The sequence below is a fragment of the Scyliorhinus torazame genome, chromosome 3 (assembly GCF_047496885.1).
Source record: "Scyliorhinus torazame isolate Kashiwa2021f chromosome 3, sScyTor2.1, whole genome shotgun sequence".
Lineage (NCBI taxonomy): Eukaryota > Metazoa > Chordata > Chondrichthyes > Carcharhiniformes > Scyliorhinidae > Scyliorhinus > Scyliorhinus torazame.
In genome coordinates, this window is record NC_092709.1 from 348,271,035 (window position 1) to 348,287,205 (window position 16,171).

Consider the following 16,171-nt stretch of genomic DNA (forward strand, 5'->3'; position numbering starts at 1 on the left):
GCGGCTGCGCACTGTGTCCAGAGCCGCCACAGTCGGGCAGGAGCCGTGCTGCAGGCCTGGGCGGGTGGGGGGGGGGGGCCTTGTGGGGGGTGGCCGGGGGGGGGGGGGGGGGCATTATCTAGCAGGTCAGGTCCGCACACCGCAGGTGATGTCCACGTCAGGTGGCTCAGAGGCCATGGAGCCCCTGGGTCGTAGCCAGCAGGGCAGGGCTAACCTCGAACCTGGGCTGTACCAACCTGAGCAGTGCCTACCTGGCACCACAGGAATACCAGGCTGCCGGTGGAAGCATCCGGGTGCCAAGCTGGCACTGCCAAGGTGTGGGGCCTGAGAGGGGGCCATGTCCATGAAAGGAGAATGAGGTGGGGTGGTGGAGGGGAGCCCTGAAAGGAGGGGGTGACTGAAAGGACAGAGCCCTAAAGGTGGAGGACCCTCCGTGACTCCATGGCGGGTAATACTTACTTAGCTTCAGATGTGCCGTGTCATCCGTGTTAATCATAAAATCTGTGCAGAATTGTTAAACTGAGGGTGGGGGGGGGGTGTTGTACAATAATCCATTTGTTCATGTTTAATAAATGTATTTTCTTGCTGTTCAACAGGCCTGTGACTCTGTCTCTCCACGTCTGATTTTAAAAAGTCAGTCTTTCGGGCCAGGGTATCCGGTCTGAGATCTTCCTGTCCTGCTTCAACATTGACTGGGGTTGTAACAATAATATAGATACATTTAAGGCGAGGCTAGCCTTTCTTCCCCAAATCTCGAACTCTAATAACAAATAGGCTGAAGTGTTCAAAGAAAACCCTCTTCCTGAAAAGGTGGAGGAAGCAGTCTTTGAATGCTTTGAAGGCAGAGGTGGATAGATTCTTGGTGAGCAAGCGGGTGGTAGGTTATCCTGGGGTAGGTGGGATGCAGATTTGAGATTACTGTCGGATCACCATGACCTTATTAAATGGCGGAGGAGGCTCGATGGGCTGAATGGCTCCTGCTCCTTGTATATTTGTTGTTTGTATGTAAAAGTACTCTGATTGAATGGTCCTCTGATTTTTCTCTCATTGTTTGCCCACTGGTGATTAAACTTCTGATTTCTGTGCCATCTTTGTGAGGGGGACGGGATGCGTTTAAGCCACCCTTGCCTTCGGCGACCAGTTTCCCTCAAAAGCTGTCTCTGCTGAGGCTAGTTTTAAACCAGAGTGAGGAAATCTCCGGCAGCATTCTTCAGCTGTTGTCACGGGAACCAGCGACTTAACAGCTTAGCCTTTAACCCCGCGGCTTGGCTTACAATTGCCATCTTGAGATGATTCCGTTCCTTTTCATCTGAGACCTTTTTTCTTTGATCTGTGCGTGAACTGGATCTTGAGGTGAGACCCTCCCAAACCTTTCCTCAGTAAGGGACGTGGAGATCCTGTAGAAAGGGGACAAAAAGATTACCACGGATCATACCAGAACGGAGAGCTTATTCGACTGGGTGTTTTTTTTTTCTGAAGGGATTGCAGGAAATTCCTCTTTGATAAGGTTGCCAACTGTGATTAAATACATTCTACAAGGGGCAGCATGGGGCGCAGCGGTTAGCACTGGGACTGCGGGGCTGAGGACCCGGGTTCGAATCCCGGCCCTGGGTCACTGTCCGTGTTGGAGTTTGCAAATTCTCCCCCTGTCTGCGTGGGTTTCGCCCCCACAACCCAAAGATGTGCTGGTTAGGTGGATTGGCCACGCTAAATTGCCCCTTAATTGGAAAAAGAAAAATAATTGGCTACTCTAAATTTAGATTAAAAAATACATATATTCTCCATGACCCCCAACCCCCCCACTCCAAAGTTCCAGCCATGGTAAGCAAAAGGACTTGTTGCCCAATTGGATGACCTTCCCCATTTTTCATATTTTTTATGTTTGGTAAAGAGATGTGATCAAAGAAAATTACAAAGCGAGTGACAATCTTTTTAATATTGCAAAGACCTTATCCCCAGGGCTGCACACAGCAGCGCTCTGGACATTGACCATCGACACCTGCAGACTACAGGCCCATTCTGGAGGGTTGGCAACCTGCTGCTTCGACCTTACCAGGGTTTTAAAACTGGTCTATGAGACCACTCCGGCCATGGTAACCCTGAGGTACACTCCTCACTTGAAGGATTATGTCAAGAATGTCCAGGCGTAGAAAACCAGGCGGGAAATAAATTTATGTCATAACAGGAAGTAAATTGATGTGGAGATGCCGGCGTTGGACTGGGGTGGGCACAGAAAGAAGTCTGACAACACCAGGTTAACGTCCAACAGGTTTGTTTCGAATCACTAGCTTTCGGAGCGCTGCTCCTTCCAGATTTCACCTGAGGAAGGAGCAGCGCTCCGAAAGCTAGTGATTCGAAACAACCTGTTCGACTTTAACCTGGTGTTGTAAGACTTCTCACCGAGGAAGTAAATTGACAGTCATGTTCACAAGTGCCAGGCAATGACCATCTCCTACAAGAGAGGATCTAACCACCGCCCCCTGACATTCAATGGCATTACCATAGCTGAATCGCCCACAATCAACATCCTGGGGGTTACCATTGGTCAGAAACTGAACTGGACTAGCCACGTTAATACTGTGGCTGCCAGAGCAGGTCAAAGGCTGGGATTCCTACGGTGAGTAACTAACCTCCTGACTCCCCCTCCTCCCCCCCTCCTCCTCCCAAGGCCTGTCCGCCATCTACACTGAGGAGTGTAATGGAATACTCTCCACTTCCCTGGATGAGTGCCGCTCCAGCAACGTTCAAGAAGCTCAACACCATCCAGGACAAAGCAGCCACTTGATTGCTCCCCTTTCCACAAACATTCAAACCCTCTGCCACAGATGAACAGTGGCAGCCGTGTGTACCATCTACAAGATGCACTGCAGTAAATTACCAATGTTTATTGGACAGCACCTTCCAAACCCACGCCCACTACCATCTAGAGCGACAAAGGCAGCAGATACCTGGGAACCCCACCACCTGGAGGTTCCACTCCAAGTCACTCACCACCCTGACTTGGAAATATATCGCCGTTCCTTCACTGTCGCTGGGGAAACATCCTGGAACTCAATCCCTAACAGCATAGTGGATGTACCTACACCTCAAGGACTGCAGCGGTTCAAGAAGGCAGCTCACCACCACCTTTTGAAGGGCAATTAGGGATGGGCAATAAATGCTGGTCTGACCAGCGACACCCACATCCCATAAATGAATTTTAAAAACAAACTTGAATTCAGGCGGGACAAAGTTCTACCTTTGCACAAACCTATTGGGAACCCACAAAATGTCCGTGCATCCCTGTCCCGTCCTGAGCTCCTTCAATAATTCCACAGTTTATGCAGCACCACTCTCTTGCATTCCTTAGAATGCTTGATGACCCTTGTCCATTAATTATCTTGATAATCCTTGATCCCAGTCAAATATTATTCTGTCTTTCATGGAATTCTGATTAAACCGTTGCTTGCTCTGTTTTCTGGGAGTTTGTTTCACGTGTTAATTAGTAGGGTAGGGTTGGAGTTTATATCTCATCTGGGTTCAACCCTGGTCATTTTGTGCTTCGGGCTCTGTGGTCACAGTGGGAATTAAGGTGTCCATTTCCATCTTTGTTTCAAACAAACCCTTTAGAAAAAGGTTAAGTGAGGGGCACGGGTCTATTGGTCCGACCAATCCATATTGTGGCCCTCCACCACATTTATCTGGGGCTGGTTTAGCACAGGGCTAAATTGCTGGCTTTCAAAGCAGGCCAGCAGCACGGTTCAATTCCCGTACCAGCCTCCCCGAACAGGCGCGGGAATGTGGCGACTAGGGGCTTTTCACGTAACTTCATTTGAAGCCTACTTGTGACAATAAGCGATTTTCATTTTCATTCATTTCATTTTTCATTTTCATTCATTCATTCATCTTCCCACCCTTCCAGTCCAATCTTCAATGTTGACGCAGTTTTGACTTCGATTGCAGACCACAAAGTGAATCCCACAGCTCGACAACACACTCTGTTTTGTCGCACTGTGGGTAAATGCCCCTGCCTGTGAGCCAGAAACCCTGGGTTCGAGTCCCGGCCCGGAATTGTGGCCGAGGGAGATTTGTCCGTAACATGGCCAAAAACAGATTGAGTATCAACCTGAAAATCCTCCAATGGCAGATGATGGGAGTGGGAGAGGTCAGCCATGTGACGGAGGGAAATTGGAGCCTCCATCATCACTGTCCAGAGCTCCAGACTACAGCATGCATGTTCTTGGTTCTAAAAATGTATGTTGCCACAGCAACTCGGCTCCCTGACTGAATTATAACACCCACAACACACAGTGGGTAAAGGCAGTGCGATACTCTACCCCCAGGGATGTTTTGCAGGGCAGAGCATGCACTGATCGGCAATAGGAGCTGGGAGAGGTTATTTGAATTCTAAAAGGGTTTGATGGGGTAGAGGTAGAGAAGGTTTCGTTCACTTTTTCCTTCATTTGTTCTTGAGTTTGAGAAGTGATCAAAAAGGTTGGGAGGGGTTACGGGGATAGGGTGGAAGTGAGGGTTTAAGTGGGTCGGTGCAGACTTGATGGGCTGAATGGCCTCCTGCACTGTATGTTCTATGTTCCTGGCGAGGTTGACATTTATTGCCCATCCCTAATTGCCCTTGAGAAGCTGGTGATGCAGCCCTGCCTTGAACCACTGCAGCCCATGTGGTGTCGGTAAACTTGCAGCCAAGGCCCAAAACTAGGAGGCATAAATATACGATAGACAGAAATTAAAATGCAGTAAGGAGAAACTGCTTTACTCGAGGAGTAGTTTGAATATGCAGCCAAAGAGAGTGGTTGAGTTGAATAAAATGTGTACAATTGAGAGGAAATTAGAAGATTCAAAAGGGGGAAATGAATAGCAGGGTGTGCTGACTGGGGAGGAGGAATCTCATATCGGCATAGAAGCTGGTGTGGACCTGTTTGACTGTGTGCTGTAAACTTTGTGATTTCTTGTCCTGCAAGAACTGAGATGAGGAGGAACTACTTCTCGCAGAAGGTTTGTGGAACTCGCTGCCCCACAGTGCAGTGGAGTCCGAGTCAGTAAATGATTTGAAGGTGAAAATAGATATATTTCTGATTTTAAAAAACGTGACACATGGATATGGGGAACCGGTGGGGAGGTGGATTTGAGACCAGGAAGAGATCAGCCATGATCTGATTGAACGGTGGAACAGGCTCGAGGGGCTGAATTGCCGACTTCTACTCCTCATTCCTATATTCCTAAGAATCACTGTTGACCGGGATCAGGAGCTGCCTGGAGCAGTCCCAGCTTCCCAATGAGAGTCCGTTAGCAAGCCAGACTGGCTGGTAGCAATGGGAGCGTTATGAGAGTTGACAGAACACAAAGGTTTGAAAAACCTGTCTTTATTTTCAATAAATTTAGAGTACCCATTTATTTATTTGCAATTTAGCATGGGGAGTCTGTTTTTGGGTTGTGGGGGTGAACCACGAGATCCCAGGAGAATGCGCAAACTCCGCGCAGACAGTGACCCAGGGCCAGGACGAACCCAGACTCTTGGCGATGCGAGGCAACAGTGCCAACTACTGTGCCACCGTGCTGCCCTGAGAAAATCTGTCTTGAATACAGGAACAGGTGTTGAGAATTCAGCCCCTTTAGCCTGTCCCGTTATTCAGTAAGACCATGTGTTTTCTTAACTGGTTTGAAATCCTGTAAATACACTTGCCGATTCAACTAACACTATAAGTACAGAAGATATAGTAGCAGAATTAGGCCATTCGGCCCATCGAGTCTGCTCCGCCATTCTATCATGGCCGATATGTTTCTCATGTGCTACCTACAATGCTACAGATCAAGAGCTGGGATTGCAAAATCAGCCAGAGCATCTCCTCCCTAGAACACATGATCTAGGAGCGGTAGTCGGCAATTTACCCTCCCGAGCCTAACCCCCTCAACGTGATCATGGCTGATCCCATCCTGGCCTCAACTCCACCGTCCTGCCCGTTCTCCATAACCCTTCAACCCATTACTCATTAAAAATCTGCCGAATTTCTCCTTAACTTTACTCACTGTCTCAGTATCCACCGCACTCTGGGGTAGCAAATTCCACAGATTCACAACCCTTCGGGAGAAGTAGACTCTCCTCAAATCTGTTTTAAACTTGCTACCTCTTATTCTAAGATTATGACCTCCCGTTTTAGACTGGCCCACAAGGGGAAGCATCTGCTCCACCTCGCCTTTATTCATACCTTTCAGCATCTTGTATACCTCGATTTGATCTCCCCTCATTCCTCTACAGAAGAGAGCCCTTTGGGGGCGTGATGCAGACTCAGTGAGCTGAATGACCTCCTTCTGCACTGTAGGGATTCTATTCTATGAAATATCACGGGCGGAATTCACCCCCCCCCCCCCCCCCCCACGCCGGGTGGGAGAATAGTCCGGGCACCGTGTGAGTCCCGCCGCACCGCCTCGACACCCGCGCGCGATTCTCCCCCCCCCCCCCCCCCAAACCAGCGGCGCGAGAATCACGCCTGGCCGTTTGCAAAAGGCGAGCGGCGATTCTCGGGCCCGGATGGGCCGAGCGGCCTGCCCAACACGACAGGTTCCCGCCGGCGCCGGCCACACCTGGTCGCTGCCGGCGGGAACTGCGCGGGAACGCTGGGGGGTTTCTGCACCGGAGGGGGCTTCCGATGGGGTCTGGCCCACCGATCGGCGGGCCGGCCTCTCTAAAGGAGGAGCTCCTTTCCCCCGCCGCCCCGCAAGATCCATCCGCCATCTTCTTGCGGGGCGGCCTCGGGGAGGACGGCAACCGCGCATGCGCGGGTGACGTCATTTTCGCGGCGCTGGCCGCTTTTTATGCGTCGGCGCTTTTTACGCAGCGCCAAGGCCCAGCGCGCGTAAATTACGCGGCGCCGCTCCTAGCCCCCCCGGGGGCGGGAGAATAGGGGGCTGGGAGCGGCCTCCGACGCCGGAGTGAAACACTCCGGTTTTCACTCCAGCGTCGGCACTTAGACTCCATTTCGGAGAATCGCGCCCCATAGCTTTGGCAGATCTTTGGGGGAAGAGTGTTCCTGATTTCCACCCCAAATAGCACAGCTCTAATTTTAAGGCTGTGCCTCCTTGTCTTGGACTCCCCCCAGCAGACGGAATTGTTTTCTCCAGCTACCCGATCAATTCCTGCACCCCCTTAAATACCTCAATCATTCCTTAATCCTCTTTACCCGAGGGAATACCAGTCTGTGCTACCTGTTCTCATACCTTAACCCTTTTAGCCCTGATATCGTGGTGCAAATTCATTCCACTTCCTCCAAGGCTAATGCTTAAATCACCACCGGTCAGTTCTCAAACGGGAGGGCAGCCTATGGTCTTGGGGACTGTGGTGACATTTAGTTCACTTTGTAGTAGTTGTCAGTCAAGTTTACAGATGACAAAAAAATAGGTGGGAAGGCAAGTGGTGAGGATGATACCAAGAGTCTACAGGGGGATACAGACCAGTTCGGTGAGTGGGGAAAAACTTGGCAGAAGGAAAATAATGTCGGAAAATGTGAAGTTATGCACTATGGTAGGAAGAATAAAGAAGCTGAATATTATTTAAATGGAGAAAGACTACAGAAAACTGCACAGAGAGATTGGGGGAGTCCTCGTGCAGAAATCACAAGAAGCTAGCATGTTAGCTCAGCAGATAATAGGACAGGCAGTGGAATGCTTCAAAGGGAACGGAGTATAGAAATAGGGAACCTGCTAAACTATACAAGGCATTAGTTAGATCGCACCTGGAACATTGCGAACAGTTTTGGTCCCCTTATCTGAGGAAAGATGTCCTAACATTTGAGGCAGTACAGACCATCCCTAGGTTAACCCAGGTGGAGGGATTTTCTTATGAGGACAGGTTGAGTAGGTTGGGCCTGTGCTCTTTGGAGTTCAGAAGAAAGAGAGGTGACTTTATTGAGACATTGAGGATTCTCAGGGGGTTTGACAGGGTCGGTGCTGAGAGATTGTTTCCCCTGGTGGAAGAGTCTGGGACCAGAGGGCAGAATCTCAGAGTAAGGGGGTCACCCATTTACGTCAGAGATGAGGAGGAATTTCGTCACTCAGAGGGCAGTGAATCTGTGGAATTGTTTACCGCAGAGAGCTGTAGAGTCCGGGTCGTTAAGTCTGTTCACGGCTGAGATAGACAGATGTTTAATCAGTGAGGGAATCGAGGGTTATGGGGATAAGCTGGGAAAATAGAGTTGAGGATTATCATATCAGAGCAGTGATGATCTCATTGATGGAGCAGACTCGATGGGTTGAATGGCCTACTTTAGCTCCCACGTCATCTCTTATGTCTTATCCATAGATTATGCATAGAATTTACAGTGCAGAAGGAGGCCATTCGGCCCATCGAGTCTGCACCGGCTCTTGGAAAGAGCACCCGACCCAAGGTCAACACCTCCACCCGATCCCCATAACCCAGTAACCCCACCCAACACTAAGGGCAATTTTGGACACTTAAGGGCAATTTAGCACGGCCAATCCACCTAACCTGTACATCTTTGGACTGTGGGAGGAAACCGGAGCACCCGGAGGAAACCCACGCAGACACTGGGAGGATGTGCAGACTCCGCACAGACAGTGACGCAAGCCGGAATCGAACCTGGGACCCTGGCTCTGTGAAGCAATTGTGCTAACCGCCATGCTACCGTGCTGCCCGAATGGTCTCATCGCAAGCCAGTACAGCACAGAATCCCCTCCCACCATCCCTTTCAGGCAGTGTTCAACAAACCATGGCATCAGTGTGATAATTTCATTGAAAGAAAATAATTTCCGCATGCCCACCTCTCCAACCCTGGTTAATGTGGAGAGTCTGGGAACACTGACTGTGAATGCTGGTTTCCAGCGGGTTTGGTTGATGCGATTGGCTGAAAGAGAAGCCAGCAGTATGTGCTGGTTAGCAGGCAGCTGACTTCAGTTGTTGTGGCGATCAATGGTCAGGATGTCCTTTGATGTGAGCACTGCGGCAGCTTTCTCATGAGTGGTCATGGGATGGATGTTAACCTCCTGACCCCAGACACGCTTCTCCGAATTAAACCTCTTGCTCCTTTTCGTTTGCACTGATCCTCCCTCCTGCTCAAGCTCTGGTTTCACTGTTGGCCGTTCCTTCGCCCGGCAGAGCACCTCCTGCACTCTCCTGCCGTCCTTGTTTCAATGGCAGTTACTGATCAGCTGCAGGAACCCTGGCTGTTTTCCAACTGGCCACCGCAAACACTCCAATCTTCTGGAATGTGAGATGTTGATCTTGAGTCAGCTCACGGACAAACACTACTGTGTGTCTTCAGGACTTCAGAGACTGTGTTGCTAGCTCAATAAATTGACCCGCAAGGTCATGTGACAATGGAATGTTCCAGAATAGAAATAGACACTCAGCCCATCAAGTCCGTGCTGTTGTTTTTCTCTCTCTTGAATTTGCTTGTCCAGTTACATTCTCCTCTTGGCTTTAAAAAAAAAAAAATTCATGAGACTTCCGGGTGCGGCGATGACCAGCTGAGTCGCACGTTTCGGCAGCTCCCGGTGGAACGGACTTTTGGGCTCTTAATAAGAGCCCCAACGGCAATTTTAACGGCTAAAAGTACTGTGCGGTGAACCAGAAGGGAATCCCCCCTGGATACGGATGAAAAAAGGAGAGGAAGGTGGCCGGATTGCGGTGGATCCTTTAGAGCAGCGGCAAGGAAGGCAAGCAAAAACCAAGATGGCGTCGGAAGGTGGCAGTTTAATATGGGGCCCTGAAAAACACGGGTTTTTGAAATGCTGCGTGGAAGAACTCAAAAAGGAAATGAAGAAGGAGCTGTTGGCCCCAATATTACAGGCGATCGAAGGGCTAAAGGAGGAGCAAAAGACCCAGGAGCGGGAGCTTCGGGTCGTGAAGGCAAAGGCTGCCGAGAATGAGGACGACATACAGGGCCTGGTGGTGAAGACGGAGATGCACGAGGCACACCATAAACGATGTGTGGAAAGGCTGGAGGCGCTGGAGAACAACGCAAGGAGGAACAACCTAAGGATTCTTGGTATTCCTGAAGGTGCGGAGGGAGCGGACGTTGGGGCATATGTGAGCGCGATGCTGCACTCGTTAATGGGAGCGGAGGCCCCGGCGGGTCCGTTGGAGGTGGAGGGAGCATACCGAGTGATGGCGCGAGGACCGAGAGCAGGAGAAATTCCCAGAGCCATAGTGGTGAGATTCCTCCGTTTTAAGGATAGAGAGATGGTCCTTAGATGGGCAAAGAAAACTCGGAGCAGTAAGTGGGAGAACGCGGTGATCCGCGTTGATCAAGACTGGAGTGCGGAGGTGGCGAGAAGGAGGGCGAGCTTTAATCGGGCCAAGGCGGTGCTTCATAAAAAGAAGATAAAATTCGGAATGCTGCAACCGGCAAGACTGTGGGTCACATATCAAGGGAGGCACCACTACTTTGAGACGGCGGATGAGGCGTGGACTTTTATCGTGGAAGAAAAATTGGAATGAGCGGGTTATTAAAAAAAGAACGTTTGAAACAAAGTGGTGGGGCGAGTATGGGGGCGAAGAGGGGGGTTAAAAAGGGGGGAAAGAGGAGTTTTATATTATTAATCCTGCGATGTGGTAACTTTTCTCTCTTCCACAGGTGGTGATGGGGGGAGGAGGGGAGGTGGAGGAGATGGGGCGTTGGCCATTGGGGGCGGGGCCAAGGGGGAAGCGTGGGCTCGGTTCCCGTGCTATGATAATCATGGCGGGAATAGGGAAGCAGGAAGGAGGGGGCGTCGCACGGTGCGAGCCGAGGTCACGGGGGGAAGCCGAGGTCGGCCAGAGTTTGCTGACTTCTGGGAGCAACATGGGGGGTGTAACTACGCTAGTGGGGGATCTAGCGGGGTGGGTGGGAGGGGGGAATTATTGGGCTGCTGCTGGGGAGAGGGGGGAGCTGGCATGGGGTGGGATGGGCGGGGAGGGCACCGCCTGGGGGGGACACAGCTGCGTGGGAACCGGGTGAGGAGCTGGAAAAAGGGGAAGGCTAATCGACAAGGGGGGGGGGTAAAAAGCCCCCCAACCCGGCTGATCACGTGGAACGAGAGAGGGCTGAACGGGCCGATAAAGAGGGCACGGGTACTCGCACACCTTAAGAAACTTAAGGCAGACGTGGTTATGTTACAGGAAACGCACTTGAAACTGATAGACCAGGTTAGGCTACGCAAAGGTTGGGTGGGGCAGGTGTTCCATTCGGGGCTAGATGCGAAAAACAGGGGGGTGGCTATATTAGTGGGGAAGCGGGTAATGTTTGAAGCAAAGACTATAGTGGCGGATAGCGGGGGCAGATACGTGATGGTGAGTGGCAAATTACAGGGGGAAACGGTGGTTTTGGTAAACGTATATGCCCCGAACTGGGATGATGCCAATTTTATGAGGCGTATGCTAGGACGCATCCCGGACCTAGAGGTGGGAAAGTTGGTAATAGGGGGAGATTTCAATACGGTGTTGGAACCAGGGCTGGACAGGTCGAGGTCCAGGACTGGAAGGAGGCCGGCAGCAGCCAAGGTGCTTAAAGATTTTATGGAGCAGATGGGAGGAGTAGACCCGTGGAGATTTAGCAGACCTAGGAGTAAGGAGTTTTCGTTTTTCTCCTATGTCCACAAAGTCTATTCGCGAATAGACTTTTTTGTTTTGGGAAGGGCGTTGATCCCAAAGGTGAGGGGAACGGAGTATACGGCTATAGCCATTTCGGATCACGCTCCACATTGGGTGGACCTGGAGATAGGGGAGGAAACAGAAGGGCGCCCACCCTGGAGAATGGACATGGGACTAATGGCGGATGAGGGGGTGTGTCTAAGGGTGAGGGGGTGCATTGAAAAGTACTTGGAACTCAATGATAATGGGGAGGTCCAGATGGGAGTGGTCTGGGAGGCGCTGAAGGCAGTGGTTAGAGGGGAGCTGATATCAATAAGGGCACATAAAGGAAAGCAGGAGAGTAGGGAACGGGAGCGGTTGCTGCAAGAACTTCTGAGGGTGGACAGGCAATATGCGGAGGCACCGGAGGAGGGACTGTACAGGGAGAGGCAAAGGCTACACGTAGAATTTGACTTGCTGACAACGGGTACTGCAGAGGCACAGTGGAGGAAGGCATAGGGTGTACAGTACGAATATAGGGAGAAGGCGAGCAGGTTGCTGGCCCACCAATTGAGGAAAAGGGGAGCAGCGAGGGAAATAGGGGGAGTGAGGGATGAGGAAGGAGAGATTGAGCGGGGAGCGGAGAGAGTGAATGGAGTGTTCAAGGCATTTTATAAAAAATTATACGAAGCTCAACCCCTGGATGGGAGGGAGAGAATGATGGGCTTTCTGGACCGGCTGGAATTTCCCAAGGTGGAGGAGCAGGAAAGGGTGGGACTGGGAGCGCAGATTGAAATAGAGGAAGTAGTGAAAGGAATTAGGAGCATGCAGGCGGGGAAGGCTCCGTGACCGGATGGATTCCCAGTTGAATTTTACAGGAAATATGTGGACTTGCTCGCCCCGCTACTGATGAGGACCTTTAATGAGGCAAAGGAAAGGGGACAGCTGCCCCCGACTATGTCTGAGGCAACGATATCGCTTCTCCTAAAGAAGGAAAAGGACCTGCTGCAATGCGGGTCCTATAGACCTATTTCCCTCCTAAATGTAGACGCTAAGATTCTGGCCAAGGTAATGGCAATGAGGATAGAGGATTGTGTCCCGAGGGTGGTCCATGAGGACCAAACTGGGTTTGTGAAGGGGAGACAGCTGAATAAGAATATACGGAGGCTGCTAGGGGTAATGATGATGCCCCCACCAGAGGGGGAAGCGGAGATAGTGGTGGTGATGGATGCCTAGAAAGCATTTGATAGAGTGGAGTGGGATTATCTGTGGGAGGTGCTGAGGAGATTTGGTTTTGGAGATGAGTATGTTGGATGGGTGCAACTGTTGTATAGGGCCCCAGTGGCGAGTGTGGTCACGAATGGATGGGGATCTGCATACTTTTGGCTCCATAGAGGGACAAGGCAGGGATGCCCTCTGTCCCCATTATTGTTTGCACTGGCGATTGAGCCCCTGGCAATAGCATTGAGGGGTTCCAAGAAGTGGAGGGGAGTACTTAGAGGAGGAGAAGAACACCGGGTATCTCTGTATGCGGACGATTTGCTGCTATATGTAGCGGACCCGGCGGAGGGGATGCCAGAGATAATGCGGACACTTGGGGAGTTTGGAGAATTCTCAGGATATAAACTGAACATGGGGAAAAGTGAGTTGTTTGTGGTGCATCCAGGGGAGCAGAGCAGAGAAATAGAGGACTTTCCGCTGAGGAAGGTAACAAAGGGCTTTCGTTACTTGGGGATCCAGATAGCCAAGAATTGGGGAACATTGCATCAGCTAAATTTAACGCGATTGGTGGAACAAATGGAGGAGGACTTCAAGAGATGGGACATGGTATCCCTGTCACTGGCAGGGAGGGTGCAGGCGGTTAAAATGGTAGTCCTCCCGAGATTCCTCTTTGTGTTTCAGTGCCTCCCGGTGGTGATCACGAAGGCTTTTTTCAAAAGGATCGAAAAGAGTATCATGGGTGTTATGTGGGCCGGGAAGACCCCGAGAGTGAGGAAGGGATTCTTACAGCGTAGTAGGGATAGGGGGGGCTGGCACTACCGAGCCTAAGTGAGTACTACTGGGCCGCCAATATCTCAATGGTGAGTAAGTGGATGGGAGAAGAGGAGGGAGCGGCGTGGAAGAGATTGGAGAGGGCGTCCTGTAGGGGGACTAGCCTACAAGCTATGGTGACGGCCCCATTGCCGTTCTCACCGAAGAAATACACCACAAGCCCGGTGGTGGTGGCGACTTTGAAAATTTGGGGACAGTGGAGACGGCATAGGGGAAAGACGGGAGCCTTGGTGGGGTCCCCGATAAGAAATAACCATAGGTTTGCCCCGGGGAGAATGGATGGGGGATTTGGAATATGGCAAAGAGCAGGAGTACCGCAACTGAAAGATCTGTTTGTGGATGGGAAGTTCGCAAGTCTGGGAGCGCTGACCGAGAAATATGGGTTGCCCCAAGGGAATGCATTCCGGTATATGCAACTGAGGGCTTTTGCGAGGCAACAGGTGAGGGAATTCCCGCAGCTCCCGACGCATGAGGTGCAGGACAGAGTGATCTCAAAGACATGGGTGGGGGACGGTAAGGTGTCAGATATATATAGGGAAATGAGGGACGAGGGGGAGATTATGGTAGATGAGCTGAAAGGGAAATGGGAAGAAGAGCTGGGGGAGGAGATCGAGGAGGGGCTGTGGGCGGATGCCCTAAGTAGGGTAAACTCATCGTCCTCGTGTGCCAGGCTAAGCCTGATTCAGTTTAAGGTATTACACAGGGCGCATATGACTGGAGCACGGCTCAGTAAATTTTTTGGGGTAGAGGATAGGTGTGCGAGATGCTCGAGAAGCCCAGCGAATCACACCCACATGTTCTGGTCATGTCCGGCACTACAGGGGTTCTGGGCTGGGGTGACAAAGGTGCTTTCAAAAGTAGTGGGGGTCCAGGTCGAACCAAGCTGGGGGTTGGCTATATTTGGGGTTGCACAAGAGCTGGGAGTGCAGGAGGCGAGCGAGGCCGATGTTTTGGCCTTTGCGTCCCTAGTAGCCCGGCGTAGGATATTGCTAATGTGGAAAGAAGCCAAGCCCCCGGGGGTGGAGACCTGGATAAATGACATGGCAGGGTTTATAAAGTTGGAACGGATTAAGTTCGTCCTAAGGGGATCGGCTCAAGGGTTCACCAGGCGGTGGCAACCGTTCGTCGAATACCTCACAGAAAGATAGAGGGAATGGAAAAGAAGAAGGCAGCAGCAGCAGCCCGGGGGGGGGGGAGGAACCAGAAGGACTCTCAGGGTTGTTAATATATATGTATAATATGTATAGGTCGTTGCTATAAATAATTGTACATTGGACTGTTAAATCATATTTTTGGAGAGTGTTTATCTGAGACAAGGCAGTTGCCATTTAGCTTTAGTTTTCGTTTTTGTTATATATTATTTATTCTTTGTTTATAAAACAGGTCATTGTTATTTATACTGTTATATTATTGTGTAAAGGATACACAAAGTACTGTGATGGTTGACCAAACATTTTCAATAAAATATTTTTTTAAAAATATTCATTTTGGGGATGTGGACGTTGCTGATCAGTCCAGCATCTATTGCCCACCCCTATTTGCTCTTAAGGTGGTGGTGAGTTGTCCTCTTGAACCGCTGCAGTGCTTGAGGTGTGTGGACACCCTCTGTGCTGTTAGGGAGGGAGTTCCAGGATGTTGCCCCAGTGACAGTGAAGGAACGGTGATATATTTCCCAGTCAGGGTGGTGAGTGACTTGGAGGAGAACCTCCAGGTGGTGGGGTTCCCAGGGCCGGCATTCTCCGAGCCTCCGCGGCGAAATCGCGCTCGGCGCGGGGGCAGCGAATGGGGCATCAGACCGGCGATCGAGTCTGACGGCAGTCAGCGGCAGTTTCGCGCGCTGGATTGGTCGGTCGGGGGCCCTTGAAAGGGGCTCCCGCGGCGAATCTCCACGGTCGAGTTCCCGCCGGTGTGGTTCATGTTTGGTTCCAACCGGCGGGAACTCGGCGTCGCGGCTGCGGTGGCCGTCCTGGTGGGGGGGATCATGCTCCAGGGAGGGCCTCCGCGATGGCCAGGCCCGCCATCGGGGGCCACTCATCGGCAGGCGCGCGCGATCAGGTGGGAGCCTACCTCCTTCCTCGCCAGTCCGCTGTGTGGGTCCGCCGTGTCGCGCGGGGCTGGTGTGGAAGCGGCCGCCACGCACATGCGCGGACCCGCGGCTGGAAGTGCAGAGCCGCGTATCGGCAGTCGGAGCTGCGCGGAGCACTCCGCCCCCTGTGGGCCACGCCATCGCTGGGCCAAGAGGCCCGTTGACGCCGGAGTGAAACACTTTGCAGCCGTTTCGAAGAATCCCGGCCCAGGTATCTGCTGCCCTTGTCCTTCTAGATGGTAGCGGTCGTGGGTTTGGAAGGTGCTGCCTCAGGAACCTTGGTGAGTTCCTGCAGTGCATCTTGAAGATGGTACACACGGCTGCCACTGTTCATCGGTGGTAGAGGGAGTGAATGTTTGTGGATGGGGAGCGAATCAAGCGGGGCTGCTTTGTCCTGGATGGTGTCGAGCTTCTTGAGTGTTGTTGGAGCTGCACTCATCCAGGCAAGTGGAGAGTATTCCATCACACTCCTG

The 16,171-nt window shown here is 51.6% G+C and overlaps 1 protein-coding gene across 1 annotated transcript in view; it reads left to right on the forward strand.

Annotated features, from left to right (window-relative positions):
- The window catches only part of LOC140409330 (uncharacterized), a 235,308-nt gene that overhangs the window by 32,534 nt on the left and 186,603 nt on the right, over positions 1-16,171 (forward strand). The window lies entirely within an intron of this gene.